Source organism: Aquarana catesbeiana, linkage group LG10 (assembly GCF_042186555.1).
Source record: "Aquarana catesbeiana isolate 2022-GZ linkage group LG10, ASM4218655v1, whole genome shotgun sequence".
Classification (NCBI taxonomy): Eukaryota; Metazoa; Chordata; class Amphibia; order Anura; family Ranidae; genus Aquarana; species Aquarana catesbeiana.
In genome coordinates, this window is record NC_133333.1 from 23,598,995 (window position 1) to 23,616,271 (window position 17,277).

Genomic DNA, 17,277 nt, shown 5'->3' on the forward strand with positions numbered 1-17,277 from the left:
CAATAGAGCATAGATTTCTTCTCAAAAATCTTTGATAATCTATAAAAAAAATGCCGATATTTCAGAGTCGATTTGTTCCTTATGCCCAAACTCTTTTAAATACCCTTCCATAAGGGATTCCCAGTCATTTCCCACGAATCCTGTCATTGTCTCAAAGTATGTGGAGGGAGTAAATAACGTAAATGTTTAATTATTTAGAATAGATAAAAAGACTAACATTAATCAGTCTATGGACTATAATAAACCATTTTAATGCTTAAAAGGCCGACTCAAGCGGGGAGCGGTATCTACTACCAAAAATTTATTTGCAAGTGGTGAGTCGGCTATAATTGAGCATTGGGTTGTGCCGCATCCAATAATATAGAAAAGAAACAAAATCCCCTTGTGGTGGACTTTTAAGGCACAGAAATCGTTCGAGAAAAATTAATCTAGTTTGAAAAGTGTTTAATTAATATAATAAGTACAAAATATAAAAAAACACATAAAAAAGATACAAAATTACAGTGCTGTCATCACAACATAGTACAGGTAGTAAACCAGTAATTCTTGCATCCGACGCGCTTCGGAGCACATATGTGTATCTCCTTCCTCAAGGGTATAATCAAGCGAGAGTACTAAGTGTTCTAAAATGAAATATTTGAGAGAATTAAGTATACAAATATACATAAATATACAGAGACAACGGGCAGAAAAGGTGGAGAAAATGGAAAAAAATCACTTGCGTATATATTGAGATGAATACCCTTTCAGACCATGCAGATTGAAAACATATGAATGCAAAAAGATGTTCTCAGTTTGCTTGAGCCGGAGGTCCAACACAAGTGGCGTGCCTCAAAAAGAGGGGTGCCTAGCCTGGAAAAGCTGACCCAGTTCCCCCACACATAAACCAGACCAGGAGGGGAGGCCAGGGGACCCACTGGGGCCAAAAAGAGGAAAAAGACCCTGAAATCATGAAATAGAGTAAATGAGTACATAAATTTAATTCTCGTTTTAATTGACTTTTATTTTTAATATCTAACAGAATAAAAAAGTAGAAAACTTTATTTAATTCATGTACAGACATTTGAAAAAAGTCTGAAATAAATAGATTGTAATGTATTCCAAAAAGATACCTGCCAATGGTGAGTAAGAACCACTTGAGTGTGCAAAGAACGTTATTTGTTGTAGAGAGCACAGTCACCACAACTGTAGAAAAAGAAATACCGGTAATATTTTTTTTTTCATATAAATAACCTTATACACCACCAATCAGAATACTTTATTATATTTTTTTATACAGTTGTGGTGACTGTGCTCTCTACAACAAATAACATTCTTTGCACACTCAAGTGGTTCTTACTCACCATTGGCAGGTATCTTCTTGGAATATATTACAATCTATTTATTTCAGACTTTTTTCAAATGTCTGTACATGAATTAAATAAAGTTTTCTACGTTTTTATTCTGTTAGATATTAAAAATAACAGTCAATTAAAACTAGAATTAAATTTATGTTCTCATTTTCTCTATTTCATGATTTCAGTGTCTTTTTCCTCTTTTTGTCCCCAGTGGGTCCCCTGGCCTCCCCTCCTGGTCTGGTTTATGTGTGTTGGACCTCCGGCTCAAGCAAACTTGGAACATCTTTTTGCATTCATATGTTTTTAATCTGCATGGTCTGAAAGAGTTGTCATCTCAATATATATGTAAGTGATTTTTTTTTCCAATTTCTCCACCTTTTCTGCCCGTTGTCTCTGTATATTTATTCATATTTGTATACTTATTTCTCTCAAATATTTCACTTTAGAACACTTAGTATTCTCACTTAATTATACCCTTGGGGAAAGAGATACACATATGCGCTCCGAAACGCGTCGGGTGCAAGAATTACTGGTTTACTACCTGTACTATGTTGTGATGACAGCACTGTAAATTTGTTCTATTGCATCTTTTTTATGTGTTTTTTATATTTTGTACTTATTATATTGAATAAACACTTTTCAAACTAGATTATTTTTTCTCAAACGATTTCTGTGCCTTAAAAGTCCACCACAAGGGGATTTTGTTTGTTTTCTGATTGGCTACCATGCACAGCTGCACCAGATTCCGAGTCCTCCAGTTTTAGTAAATCTCCAGCATGGTCACTTTGCCCTAAATGAAAACTGATATTTAAGATTTTATATCAAGGCAGTATAATAAAAAAAAAACATATTTGGTACATCTCTCCACATTTTCTGTTTTCCATCCCTTTATACCCTGCAAGCAGACAAAGATATCTGATGATCTGCAAGAAAGCCAATGTTCTCCTACCTTCTTTTGTGAGCTGACAACCCAGCGGGGTTTATTTAAATAGACTGTGCACTTTGCAAATGCAGTTGCTCCAGAGCTTAGTAAATGAGGTAAAGCTTAATTTAGCAGAGAGTACCCAATCACATGCAAGGAAAATAGAAAAAAACAGCGCTTTTGCTTCCATGTGATTGGATGGTGGAAGTCAGCAGAGCTTCTAATCATTTACTAAGCTTTGGAGCGACTGCACAGTGTGCAACTGTAAAGTGAAAAGTCCATTCGCCTTTAGTAAATAAACCCCAGTGGCTTTGCTGCATGGAAATCCCAATCATGTTCTCATGCTTGCTGGACTATAGAACGCAACCTATCCCACCCGCGCTCTGTTCCTCTACCTGTGCATGCGTTGATTTCTCAGAAAAACAAGTCAGCTGCCTTGATTTCTTAACCGCTTGTCGACCAGCCGCCGTCATTATACTGCGGCAGGTCGGCGTGATCCCGCAAGCCGTCATAGCTGTGTGTCGGCTACTTTAAGCGGGATAGCAGGCGCACGCGCGCAGCCGGAGGCGCGTACCCGCTGCACTGTGGGGGTGCCAATGCTCATGGCCGATGGTCACGATGACGGCCAGCCGCGAGCGATCGCGGGCACGAGAGGCAGAACAGGCAACGTGTGTGTGTGTAAACACACATCCCAGTTCTGTGAGGAGAGACAGATCGTGAGTTCCTAATAGCTAGGAATCAACGATCCGTCACTTCCTCTAGTCAGTCCCCCCCCCCCTACAGTTAGAAACACACACACTTAACCCCTTGATCGCCCCCTAGTGTTAACCCCTTCCCTGCCAGTGACATTTTTACAGTAATCAGTGCATTTTTATAGCACCGATCGCTGTATAAATGCCAATGGTCCCAAAAATGTGTCAAAAGTGTCCGACGTGTCCGCCATAATGTCGCAGTCCTGATTAAAATCGCAGATCGCCGCCATTACTAGTAAAAAAAATAATAATAATAAAAATGCTATAAATCTATCCCCTATTTTTGTAGACACTATAACTTTTGTGCAAACCAATCAATATACGCTTATTTACCAAAAATATGTAGAAGAATATATATTGGCCTAAACTGAGAAAAACGTAGCTTTTTAGAGGGGGTATAGCTACAACGGCTCGCGGGATCGCACCGACTACACTGCAGAGTGCAAGAGCATCATGGGAAATTTAGTTCTAAAACATCTGGGGTGCCAAGGTTCCCCATCACTGCCCTCTACAGTAATAATATAGAAGACAAACTCTATTTTTTATTTCTGATCTTTGTAGAGCTGTGATTGATAGGAAAAATGCTAATTACCAGCAGCTTCAAATTAACCACATTAAAATCAAGTGCATTGAAAATATGATAAGACAATGTGGAAACTCAGACAATATAGTAATATCTAAAATGTTTCTCAGTTTACCATTCTATATAAGTTACTTACTTGCTTGGCTCTTCAGCTCTTCTAGGTGTCAGATTCAGAAAAGAGAACTACCAACAGAAGTTGCAAATGCCAAGTGTGCAGATGGCACTATTTGCAGAAGTTATTCTATCACAGTATTATTTTTTTTTTCTTGTGCACGCGAGTAAATGCTAATTTTGTACATGAAAATGTCCTTGGAATCCCAAAACAGAGGACCCATAGACTCCCACGATGGTAGTTGCACTGCACCAGAGGTGTAGCTTGAAGCTTGTGGTCCCCGGTGCAAAAGTTGACCTGCCCCACCCCCCCTACCATCCGCCGCTTCCACTACATGCTATGATTCTCCCAGGAACCCCCCCTCAGTCTGCACAAGTCCGCCACTTCAGTCTGCATAAGCTCCCCCCAGTCTGCTTAGGTCCCCCCCAATGTGCACAAACCCCCCCCCAGTCTGCACAATCCCGCTCCCTTAGTGTCCTACAGTCTGCACAAGTCTCCCAGAGTATACAAGCCCTCCTCGTCTGTACAAGTCCCCCCAATTTGCACAAGACCCCCAGTCTGCATAAGTCCCCTCCCTAGTCTGCACAAATCCCCTCACCAGTCTGCACAAGACCCTACCATCTGCACAAATGCCCCCAGTATGTACAAGTCCCACAAGTTCCCCCCACCCAGTCTGTACAAGTCCCCCCCAGTTTGCATAAGTCCCTCCCCCCCAGTCTGCATAAATCGTCCCCCCCCCAGTCTGCACAAGTCCCCCCCCCAGTCTGCACAAGTCCCCCGTCTGTAAAAGCCCCCCAGTCTGCAAAAGTACCCCTCCAGTCTGCACAAGTCCCCCCGCCCAGTCTTTACAAGTCCCACCCAGTCTGCACAAGTTCCCCGTCTGTAAAAGCCCCTCCAGTCTGTAAACCCCTCCCCTAGTGTGCAAAAGTACCCCTCCAGTCTGTAAAAGCCCCCCCCCAGTGTGCAAAAGTACCCCTCCAGTCTGCACAAGTCCCCCCACCCAGTCTGCACAAGTCATTCCCCCCACCCACAGTCTGCACAAGTCCCCCCCCAGTCTGCACAAGTCCCCCCACCCAGTCTGTACAAGTCCCACCCAGTCTGCACAAGTCATTCCCCCCACCCACAGTCTGCACAAGTCCCCCCCCCCCAGTCTGCACAAGTCCCCCCCAGTCTGCACAAGTCGCCCCCCCCCAGTCTGCACAAGTCATCGTCCTCCCCAGTCTGCACAAGTCGCCCCCCCCCAGTCTGCACAAGTAGTCGCCCCCCCCCCCCAGTCTGCACAAGTCCTCTCCCAGTCTGCACAAGTCGCTCCCCCCACCCCCAGTCTGCACAAGTCGTCATCCCCCCAGTCTGCACAAGTCGTCGTCCCCCCAGTCTGCACAATCCCCCCTCAATCTGCACAAGTCATCCCCCCCCAGCCTGCACAAGTCGCTCCCCCCACCCCCAGTCTGCACAAGTCGCTCCCCCCACCCCCAGTCTGCACAAGTCGCTCCCCCCACCCCCAGTCTGCACAAGTCGTCGTCGTCCCCCAGTCTGCACAAGTCCCCTTCCAGTCTGCACAAATCCCCTCAGTCTGTACAAGTCCCACAAGTCCCCCCCCCCCCTCCCCCTCCCAGTCTTCAGAAGGAAAGTGGAAAAGGAAATTGAAAATGGAAGGAGAGGGAAGGGGAAAGGAAAAATGAAAGGAAAGAGAAGGGAAGGGGAAAGGGGAAGGGGAAAAGGGGAGGGAAATGGAAGAAGAGGGAAACAGAAAGTAAAGTGAAGAGAGGTGGAAAAGGAAAGGGACAATGGCAGGAGAAGGAAGGGTAAAGGAAAAAGAAAAGGAAAGAGAAGGGCAGGGGAAAAGGAAAGGGAAATGGAAGGAGATGGAAGAAGAAAGGAAAAAGGAAAGAGAAGGGAAGGGGAAAAGGAAAGGTAATTGAAAGGAGAGGGAAAAGTAAAAGGAAATAGAAGGAAAGGGAAAGGAAAATGAACATGGAAGGAAAGGGAAAGGAATAGGTTCAAAGTGAACAAATGTTCCCTTTGATACATTAAAAAATGCAAATGTTTTGGTGCATTTTTTCCTATTTACCATTGAAAGCATTATGTTCAACTCCAGAACAAAATAGTTAAAGAAGTGCTGTGAAAGGAGCGCAAGACCAAAACCAGATAGTAAAGTCTAAAATTATTTTTATTTGTTAAAAAAAAATAGAAAATAAGTAAAACAACCAGCGCATTTTGGGACAACACCACTCCACCTTCATCAGGGCTCAACACCGGATAAAACTTGGATGGATTCTAAGAAAACAGTGATTTCAGAGATCTATATTTGAACTGCTATTAAACTTGCTACAAGTAAAAACCTGACTGCAGTTGTTGTGCAGCAATTAATCTAGTGTAGTCCAGAATCTAGCCTACTGCAATATATTTCCTATGTTAAAAGAGGGGAGTATGTACCGTGCTATTAGTGGAAAGTGAAAAAAATACTCCTGTGAGAAAAAGCTGCGACACAAAAACATGCGATAACCATGCAAGATAAAAATGTGTAAAGGAGAAATAGTCGCGCTACTTAAAGAAAATAAATTCCAAAAAAAGTCTTACATTGATATGTGTGCTCAAAGCCCAATGCACAAATAACATACATTAACAGTGAGCAATAAATTTGAGGAACTATACCAATCAACGAAAGTGAATCAAAAATACAATTGAAAAAAGTTCACATAAAAAATTCATATAATGCAAAAAATAAATAAATGAAATAACGTGTACAAAGTCCACATATGAAACACTGAGTCCAAATCCAAAGTGAAGAAAGGAAAAAGCACCGAAGATGAAGATTGAAGGTTAATTCCACCACGACCGAGGGTATGAGGGCATAGGTGTGCGCAGCCTATTGCATTAGGGTGTGCACCCCAAAGCTCCAACACATATATTCGTTTGACATATTTTCCAGCCTCTTCCCCGCTTTCCATCCTGAAACAATGGGAGAAAGGGGGAGCAAAGGGGGAGCCAGGGAGCACACAGTGGGAAATAGGGGGAGCCAGGGAGCACACAGGGGGACCCGGGCAACAGAAGGAAGAGGAACAGGGACAGGAGAGATGGTGGAGGTTGCATATATTGGTACAGATACCCTTTATTTTCCTCCTGTGGCAGCTGAATGTTGAGAGGGAGAGGAGAAGAAGCCTACTTTCAGCTGCTGCAGGAGGAAAATACAGATTGATTCCACTAAACTCCACCCCCGCCGCCTCTCCTGTCCAGGTTCTGAGGGTCAGCAAGGAAGGATTGCGGTTTACCTGTCACCTGCAAGGTGGTGGGTGGTGGCAGGTTGTCAACCACAGGATTAGGGTGTGCCCAGGCACACCTGGCACACCCCTTGCACACGCCTATGTATGAGGGATAGGCCTCTCCTTGGGGTACACAACAAAAATTAATGGAGACCCTTACCAGATAAGTTGGACCTCTTATCAGTAGCGAGGTCGTTATCGCCTACAGATATAACCCTCTGCGGGGTCTTTGGTTGTTCCAAGATGCCAGCACCTCCGGGCTCCTAGCGTCCTCCTCACTCCTTATGCCGATTTCCCGTCCTGTATATAGAGGAACTTTCTTTCTGATAGGAAAGCTAAGCGCTCTCCCGGACCGGAACAGGCCATATAGAGGAATAAATGAAGCCCCAATAGTGTGTAATCCTTAAACACTATATCGTTTATTCTTAAAAAGGTTAAAAATACAAAAAATTTCAAAAAAAGATTTGCCGGCAATAAAAATACAAAACGAACGCCCGTGCTTCCGGGGTCACGTAGAGCGTGGTGACATCAATGCGTAGCTCCGCCCTCAAATTCCTCAAATTTATTGCTTACTGTTAATGTATGTGATTTGTGCATTGGGCTTTGAGCACACATATCAATTTAAGACTTTTTTGGAATTTATTTTCTTTAGGTAGCGCGACTATTTCCCCTTTACACATATTTCCTGTGCTAGAGGAACAATGCTGCTATTCTATAAATACAGCACTGTAAAAATGTTGTTACCCTAGGACAGGAAGTATGTTACTGGCAGAATCACCAGGCGAAAATTAACGAAAAAAAGTACCTAAAAAAATAATTTGCTGAGGTCCCCACATCTCTTCTTGGGTGTTGGGTTAGAATATTTTTTTATTCAATGAGGAAGATTTACTAAAACTGGAGCACTCAGGATCTGGTGCAGCTGGGCATGGTAGCCAATCAGCTTCTAATTTCAGCTTCTTCAATTAAACTTTGACATTAAAACCTGGAAATGGATTGGTTTGTATGCAGAGCTGCACCAGATGTTGCACCATGCAGTTTTAGTAAATAACCCCAAATGTTTTTGTACAGCTCTGGCTTGAAAAAGAGTCAGAATAGGACCAGACATATTACCATGATTAAAAGAAATCAATGTAATATTTACATCACTGTAAATTCCTCCTTTCATAAATTTATGTAATAAAACAAGCTAATATTATAGCCCCTGTGCAGACCTTTGGTGGACAAAAGAGGGAGCCATGGCCTGTTTTCTTTTTTTTTTTTTGCTAGTATGTATGTCCCTTTATTAGTTGCCTGGCAGTAACATTAACAACATTTGTTAAATATATTTTTATATCTAAAGCCAAACCATTTTTATTTTTGGATGTTAAGAGCCCTATCAAGTTTTCACTAATCTTGTAGATTTTGGGCTTCATTTGGGGTTGGATGTCATCTGGCATGTTAGAACCCACCTCATTACTGGCCTCCTTCCCTTTCAGTTTTACCTCCAAGGCGTCCCTATGACCCTCAGGGAGCTTGCGGCGCATTATCTACATACAGTGCTGTGAAAAGTAATTGCCCCCTAAACCTAATAACTGGTTTTGCCACCCTTGGCGGCAACAACTGCAGTCAAGCATTTGTGATAACTGGCCACGAGCCTCTTACATCTCTGTGGAGGAATTTTGGCCCACTCTTCTTTGCAGAATTGTTTTAATTCAGCCACATTGGAGGGTTTTCCAGCATGAAGGCCTGTTTAAGGTCATGCCACAGCACCTCAATCGGATTTAAGTCTGGACTTTGACTAGGCCACTCCAAAACATTCATTTTTTTGAGCCATTCAGAGGTGGACTTGCTGGTGTGTTTTGGATCATTGTCCTGCTGCATAACCCAAGTGCGCTTGAGCTTGCGTTCACAAACTGGACATTGGCTGGACATTCTCCTTCAGGATTTTCTTCTAGAGTGCAGAATTCATGGTTCCATCAATTCCATCAACAAGTTGTCCAGGTCCTGAAGCTGCAAAGACCATCACACTACCACCACCATGTCTGACTGTTGGTACCCTGTTTCCCCGAAAATAAGACCTAGCGTGATTGTCGGTGATGGCTGCAATATAAGCCCTACCCCCCAAATAAGCCCTAGTAAAAGTCCTTGCAGGTCTTATTTTCAGGGTAGGGCTCATTTTCGGGGAAACAGGGTAGAGCTTATTTGGGGGGGGGGGGGGCTTATATTGCAGCCATCACTGACACTCACGCTAGGTCTTATTTTCGGGGAAACAGGGTATGATGTTCTTTTTATGAAATGCTGTGTTAGTTTTAAGCCAGATGTACCACGGGATGCAAAAAGTTCAAATTTGTCTCATTAGTCCACAGAATATTTATCCAAAAGTCTTGGAGATAATCAAGATTTTTTTTTTGGCAAATGTGAGACAAGCCTTTGTGTTCTTTTTGGTCAGCAGTGGCCTTCGCCTTGGAACTCTCCCATGGATGCCATTTTTGCCCAGTCTTTTTCTTATTGTTGAATCATGAACATTGGCCTTCACTGAGGCAAGTGAGGCCTGCAGTTCTTTAGATGTTGTTCTGGGTTCTTTTATGACCTCCTGGAAGAGTTGTCGGTGTGCTCTTGGAGCAATATTGGTTGGCCGGCCACTCTTGGGAAGGTTCACTACTGTTCCAAGTTTTCTCCATTTGTGGATAATGGCTTTCACCATAGTTCTCATCACCATTCTGACTTCATCGGAGCTCAACACAGGATAAAACTTGGATGGACTCAGAGAAAACAGTGACTTTAGAGATTTATATTAGGACTGGTATTAAACTCTCTCTCTTACATGGAGAAAAAATGTGATTGCAGTTGCTGAGCAGCAATTAATCTAGTGTAGTCCATAATCTAGTCCAGTGCAACACCCTTCCTGTGCTAGAGTAACAATGCTGCTATTCTATAAATGCAGTACTGTGTGCAAGTGTTGTTACCCTAGGACAGGAAGCAAAGGCCTAACTAGAACCTTCAGGGCCCTGGTGCATAAAACCACGAAGGGCCTCCCGACCAGAGCCCTTACCACTGATCACGGGGCAAAAGCTTAACTAGAACATTGAGGGCCCTGATGCAAGAAACCATGAATGGTCCCTGACTGAGGCCCTTACCACTGATTCTGGGGCCCTTTACTCCCATCGTGAGATCCTTTATTATGGTCCTGCAGCGGATCACCTACCTGCGGTGGTGGAACGCCAGAGCCCAGTCGCAAGTGAGACCTTTGCAACCCTTGCAGTTCCGCCACTGGTGTCAGTAGTTTTTTATTTTTGTTGTGTTTTTTTTTTTAATTAATTTTTTTACCTTTATTTTTTACAATTGCATTTTATATAATTCTGTACATATTTTTTAGGACCCCATTGGGGGGCTTTGGTGAAATATCAGGGGTCTAAACAGACCCCTGATGTCTCACTTTTAAGACAGAGAAAGGGACTGAGGACAGATTCATCAGTCCCTTATTCTGCAGCCTCAGAACAAATGAACAGGAATAGCTCTGTACAGAGCTTCCCGTTCATTCCTAAACTGAACTATAGTAAACACAGTTTACTATGCTTTAGCTATGAATGAATAAAAAAAAAAAAAAAAACAGAGTCTGTGATTGGAACGGATCACTGACTCTGTCTACTCATAAAAGGAAGGGGCCGGTAAATGACACATTTACCGGTCTCTTCCCTGCTCTCCATCCTGACAGGTCCCCTGCAGCAGTCTGCGAGAGGTGGGAGGGGGAAACCCGGTAGCGTTGCGGGAAGGGTGAGGGGGCCAAGGAAGCAAACGGGGGGGCCCGGGGCAGCAGGACAGGGATAGGGACGCGGCGGGAGCAGCATGCAAAGGAACCGATGCCCTCCACTTCTCTTCTGCAGCCGCTGAATGTCTCCGGGAGGGAGAGGAAGTGAAAGAGGCATTCAGCGGCTACACGGAGGGATCGGTTCCTCTATATGCCGTCGCACTCCTATCCATGTGTACAGGGGGGTTCGCATGAAGCATGGGGCCGGGTGGCAATGGCGACCCCTGTAGGTACTCCCCCGACAGGAAGTGTGTTAATGGCAGAATCACCAGGAGAACATTAAGAGAAAAAGTTTCTATAATAATGTCCTTGGATTTCGATGTAATTTAATGCTGAAGTCCTTCTGACAGCTGAAAATGAAGGAAAATGTACAGTGAAAGGGAACAATAGAAGTTTTAATAAATTTCAATAATAACACTATCAGCAGGCATGTGCAGAGTGAAAAATAAAAATCATACCAAAAAGACTTAAACTAGAACATATAACGTTATAGACACTTTCTAATACAGTTATAACTATACAGGCACCATAACTGTTTTTGCTTTTTTGCAGAAATTATCTTTTTTTTTTCTTTTTTTGCATTAAAAAGGGTATTTAACTCAACGGATAAAACTAGAATTCTACCAAACCCTAATTGTCAGTAGGAAAGAACCTCAAGATAGTGAGTCCACATATAGGTGAAGGCAGGCTCTTCTTCAATATTATTGAAAATAAATAAGGCACCGACACTGTGACCTCAAAATCACACAACCCACCGGCCTTGCTGCCCACTTCAGTTTGAGGTAAACCAACACTGAAATATAAGCGAAGGAAGAAGGCGCACCAGCCTAGTGGATCACCACAAGACCTTTTATTTAACCGCTTCAGCTCTGGAAGGTTTACCAGCCCCCCACCCCCCCACCCCCCTTCCTGACCAGGCCCATTTTTTTTGCGATACGGCACTATCAATTTAACTGACAATTGCGCGGTGGTGCAACGCTGTACCCAAATAAAATTTGTGTGCCTTTTTCGCACTATAAACTATATATTTTTTGCGCTATAAGCTAAAAAAAAATACAGACAATTTTGAAAAACATAAATAATATTTTTTTAATTTCTGCTGTAAAACACATCCAATTAAAAAAAAAAATACAAATCTAATTTCTTCATCAATTTAGGCCAATCGTTTTGGCAAATAAAAATTCCCAATAAGCGTATATTTATTGGTTTGCACAAAAGTTATAGTGTCTACAAATGATGGGATGTATTTATAGAATTCTTATTTATTAATTTTCTTTTACTAGTAATGGTGCTGATCAGCAATTATAGCGAAACTGCAATATTGCGGTGGATAAATCAGACACCTAACTGACACTTTTTGGGGACTAATGGCACTAATACAGTGATCAGTGCTAAAAAAATTGCACTGTCACTGTACTAATGGCACTGGCAGGGAAGTGGTTAATATCAGGGGCGATCAAAGGGTTAAATGTGTTCCTAGGGAGTGCTTGCTAACTGTGTGTGTGGGAGTGCATTTACTGTGGGAAGACAGAGATTTGTGTTCCTGCTTACCAGAAACACAAGATCACCGCCTTCCCTGGGCGATGGCTTTCCCGTTTGGTCTCCTCTCCTTCAGAACATGTTGCTTGTGCGTGCCCCTGGGGGCACACAGCGATCAGAGGTCAGCTGTGACGCTTGGACACACCGCATCTCCAATCACAGTAAAGTGCCTATGATGTAGGCTGTTTACCATGTGATCAGCTATGTCCAATCACAGCTGATCACAGTGTAACTATAAATTGCCGGTTATTGGCATTCATCTACTAACTCTGACAATGCGTGAGTGGAGGAGAGCCAATAAGTGGCTTTTCTGAAGGGGGGATCTGCACTCATAACCAGTGCAATATTTATCAGTGCAGCCCCATCAGAGATGCCCACCAGTGCCCATCAGTTCTGCCTTTCAGTGCCCATCAGTGATGCCTGTCAGTGCCTCCTCATCGGTGCTGCCTATCAGTGGCCGTCAGTGCTGTCCATCAGTGCCACCTATCAGTGCCTATCATTGCCGCCTATCAGTGCCCATAAAGGCTGCCCATCAGTGTTGCTTACCGGTGCAGCCTATCAGTGCTGCATATCAGTGTCCATGAGTGCTGCATATCAGTGCCCATCAGTGCAGCCTCATCAGTGCCCATCAGTGCAGCCTCATCATTGTCCATCTGTGCCTCCTCATCAGTGCCCATCAGTGCAGCCTCATCAGTGCCCATCAGTGCAGCCTCAGCATTGTCAATCTGTGCCACCTCATCAGTGCCCATCAGTGCAGCCTCATCGGTGCCCATCAGTGCAGCCTCATCAGTGTCCATCCGTGCAGCCTCATCAGTGCCCATCATTGCCGCCTATCGTGCCCATAAAGGCTGCCCATCAGTGTTGCTTACCAGTGCCGCCTATCAGTGTCCATCAGTGCTGCATATTAGTGCCTCATCAGTGCCCATCAGTGCCTCTTCATCCATGCTTATCAGTGCAGCCTCATCAGTGCCTATCAGTGCCTCCTCATCAGTGTCCATCAGTGCCTCCTCATCAGTGCCCATCATTGCCGCCTATCAGTGTCCATAAAGGCTGCCCATCAGTGTCTCTTATCAGTGCTGCTTATCAGTGTCCATCAGTGCTGCATATCAGTGTCCATCAGTGCAGCCTCATCATTGTCCATCTGTGCCTCCTCATCAGTGCCCATCAGTGCCTCCTCATCAGTGCCCATCAGTGCCTCCTCATCAGTGCTCATCATTGCCGCCTATCAGTGCCCATAAAGGCTGCCCATCAGTGTTGCTTACCAGTGCCACCTATCAGTGCTGCATATCAGTGTCCATCAGTGCTGCATATTAGTGCCTCATCGGTGCCCATCAGTGCCTCCTCATCAGTGCCCATCAGTGCAGCCTCATCAGTGCCCATCAGTGCCTCCTCTTCAGTGCCCATCAGTGCAGCCTCATCAGTGCCCATCAGTGCAGCCTCATCAGCGCACATCAGTGAAGGAGAAAAATTACTTATTTACAAAATTTTGTAACAAACAAGAACATTTTTTTTTTTTTATTTGTTTAGCAAAAAAAAAGAAAAAAAAAAACTCAGTGGTGATTAAATACCACCAAAAGAAAGCTCTACCCATGTAAAAAAAAAGATAATCTAATTTGGGATACAGCATTGCATGACCGCGCAATTGTCATTCAAAGTGTGACAGCGCTGAAAGCTGAAAATTGGCCTGGGCAGGAAGGGGGTAAAAGTGCCCGGTATTAAGAAGACATGCAGCCACCCAATGATATTGGACGAGAAGCAATTTAACCTTAGAGTGCGTCGGGGGTTCTTTATGGTTAGAGGAGTAAAAATGTGGAACTCCCTACTACAACCGGTGGTTTCAGCGGGAAGTGTTGATGATTTCAAAAAACATTTAGATGGCCATCATAGCGAACACAATATATATAGAGATATGGGATGTGGTAGAGACATATTACATACACACACACCCACACAGGTTGAACTGGATGGCTTGATATCTTTAGTCAACTTTACAAACTATGTAACTACTGTATATGCAAGCTGTGCTTGAGCAAGGGGCATGTTCAAGAGGCAGGCTGTCATTGGTCTGGGGGGCATTGTGGCTGAACAAATTTCCCAATCCAGGCATGCTGTGTGTCTGCATCTCTGAATGGCCAGCCAAGGGATGAAAACTGACCACACTTATGCCCCGTACACACGGTCGGATTTTCCGATGGACAATGTCCGATCGGAGCGTGTTGTCGGAAATTCCGACCGTGTGTGGGCTCCATCGGACATTTTCCATCGGATTTTCCGACACACAAAGTTTGAGAGCAGGATATAAAATTTTCCGACAACCAAATCCGTTGTCGGAAATTCCGATCGTGTATACACAAATCGGACGGACAAAGTGCCACGCATGCTCAGAATAAATAAAGAGATCAAAGCTATTGGCCACTGCCCCGTTTATAGTCCCGACGTACATGTTTTACGTCACCGCCTTTAGAACGATCGGATTTTCCGACAACTTTGTGTGACCGTGTGTATGCAAGACAAGTTTGAGCCAACATCCGTCGGAAAAAATCCTAGGATTTTGTTGTCGGAATGTCCGAACAAAGTCCGACCGTGTGTACGCCCTATAACAGAGATCAACTTCTGCACTTTGTGTGGTCAGTACAGAACGAAGGAGAAAGATGACTAGAAAGATCATCTAGGCACTTCAGATGCAAGAACTACATGAAAATGATGGGAACTATCACTTATAAAATATTCATTGACCATCCGTGTCTCCCACCCCACACCCCCCAGAGCCCCGTCATCCAGCCCCACCTCCACAGAAGACAGATTTCTTATCCGACCATGCAAACTGCATCGCCAAACACCGCTAGTTGGAAGACACGACCTGAATATACAGAGAAGTAGTCTTGAAGTGAATCCAACATGCCCAGGTTTTCATAAAGAGGACCTTCTATTCTGAGCTATAGAAATTTAGTTCCTCCATTTCTTCCATTCTGTTCCTCCATTTCTTCCATTCTATTCCTCCATTTCTTCCATTCTGTTCCTCCATTTCTTCCATTCTGTTCCTCCATTTCTTCCATTCTGTTCCTCCATTTCTTTCATTCTATTCCTCCATTTCTTCCATTCTGTTCCTCCATTTCTTCCATTCTGTTCCTCCATATCTTCCATTCTGTTCAGTCTCAGAAATCACCCCCGCACTGTCAGCAGGTGTGCCTCTCTCAAATGAGTTGATATACACATCCTGGCAGCATTGATCACGTGTGCGGGTTTAGTATAAGTCGGTAATGTTTGTTGGTTGAAGTGAAGAAGGTACTGTTGAGGTGTAAAGGCCAAGTTGGAGCTTGTCCCCCAGGCAACATGGTCACGAACCTGCGACCAGAAGTCAGACAAACCCGCAGGGTTTGCTATGAACACCGATGGGGGACATCAGTAGAGGAGGATTGGGGCTGCTCTGTGCAAAAACCTTGCACAGAGCAGGTAATTATGACATGTTCATCATGTTAAAGAGAAAAAAAAAAAGGTTTACCATCACTTTAATGCCGTTTACACACGGGCGGACTTTTCGACCGGACTGGTCTGATGGAACGAATCCGTCGAACAATCCGACCGCGTGTGAGCTTCTTCGGACCTACAGCGGACTTTTTCTGTCGAAAATCTGATGGACTTTAGATTTAGAACATGTTTCAAATCTTTCCGACGGACTCGAGTCCGGTCGAAAAATTTGCTCGTCTGTATGCTAGTCTGACGGACGAAAACCCACGCTAGGGCAGCTATTGGCTACTGGCTATCAAGTTCCTTATTTAAGTCCGGTCGTACGTCATCACGTACGAATCCGTCGGACTTTGGTGTGGTCGTGTGTAGGCAAGTCCGTTTGTTAGAAAGTCAGTCGAAAGTCCGTCGTAACTCAGTTGAAAGTCCGTTGGAAAGACCGTCGGACCTTTGTTGCCAAAAAGTCCACCCGTGTGTACCCGGCATAAGTCAAAATTGGGCAATAAACTGTCAATTTCAATAAAGTTTATTCAAAGATTGACGAGAAATGGCACATAACTACATCACTATCTTCAAAAGTGATCCGTTTTCCACCAGGTTCAATCAGGCCAATTTTGATCCCATCTCCTCGCAGTCAATGAAAATCACAATTTTATGTCTTCAATCAGTTTTGCTATTTCAACAAAAACGGAACTGAAAATTTGATCGCTCCGCCAAAGTGCTTAGAGGTTTCTTTGGTGTATAAGGAAGTCAGAAGTTCTTTTTATAGAAACCTGGAATCAAAGGTCAAACTTTAAAAGGAGAAGTACAGCCAAAGCTCGTTTGGCTGTACTTCTCCTATGGATCACAGGAGTGCAGATCGTTCTGCACTTCTGTGACCCAGCCTGCTGTCGACTGATGCCACAGAGCTGGTCCAGGCTAGGGAAAGGTGGCGACCATATGGTCGGGAGTTCTGTGTTACAGAACTGCAGATTGGAGGTGTTTCAGGAGGTGGAGTCATAACAGGAAGCTCTGCTTGCAGGCAGCAAGGTACCATGGGATATGTAGTCCTTAGAAATGGCATGTAAACAGCAGAGTCAAAGCTGCAAAGCATGCTGGGAATACAGGAAGTTGTGGAAAATGACAGCAGAATTCACAACATGAAAGGAGATTTTTCAAGTAAGTTTATATTGGATTGTCAAATATAACTATTGTTTGTATCGTTATTACAGAGCTGATGTTATAAAATGAAAGTGTATGCCGCCACTGTAGGTTTTTATTGAAACCTTCCATAAAAGCCAGTTCTGCCACACAGGAGAAAGCACTCATTACTTGCTTGTGTTGCGGTGCATCCTTGCCGTATATCATCTGGAACATATGCGCAGGTATTGGTTACATTCTGGCTTGTTAAAATGGACATATTATTAAGTTGTAGATTCTTTAGCTGCAGGTTGTGAGAGCAACGCAGGCTGTAAAATAAAGGGAGGTATCAAAACCAGTTAAAGTGATTGGAAGCCTTCGTTGTTTTAAAAATTAAA

At 43.8% G+C, this 17,277-nt stretch overlaps 1 protein-coding gene across 1 annotated transcript in view; it reads right to left on the reverse strand.

Moving 5' to 3' along the window:
- The window catches only part of LOC141109809 (B-cell receptor CD22-like), a 99,438-nt gene that overhangs the window by 59,656 nt on the left and 22,505 nt on the right, over window positions 1-17,277 (reverse strand). The window lies entirely within an intron of this gene.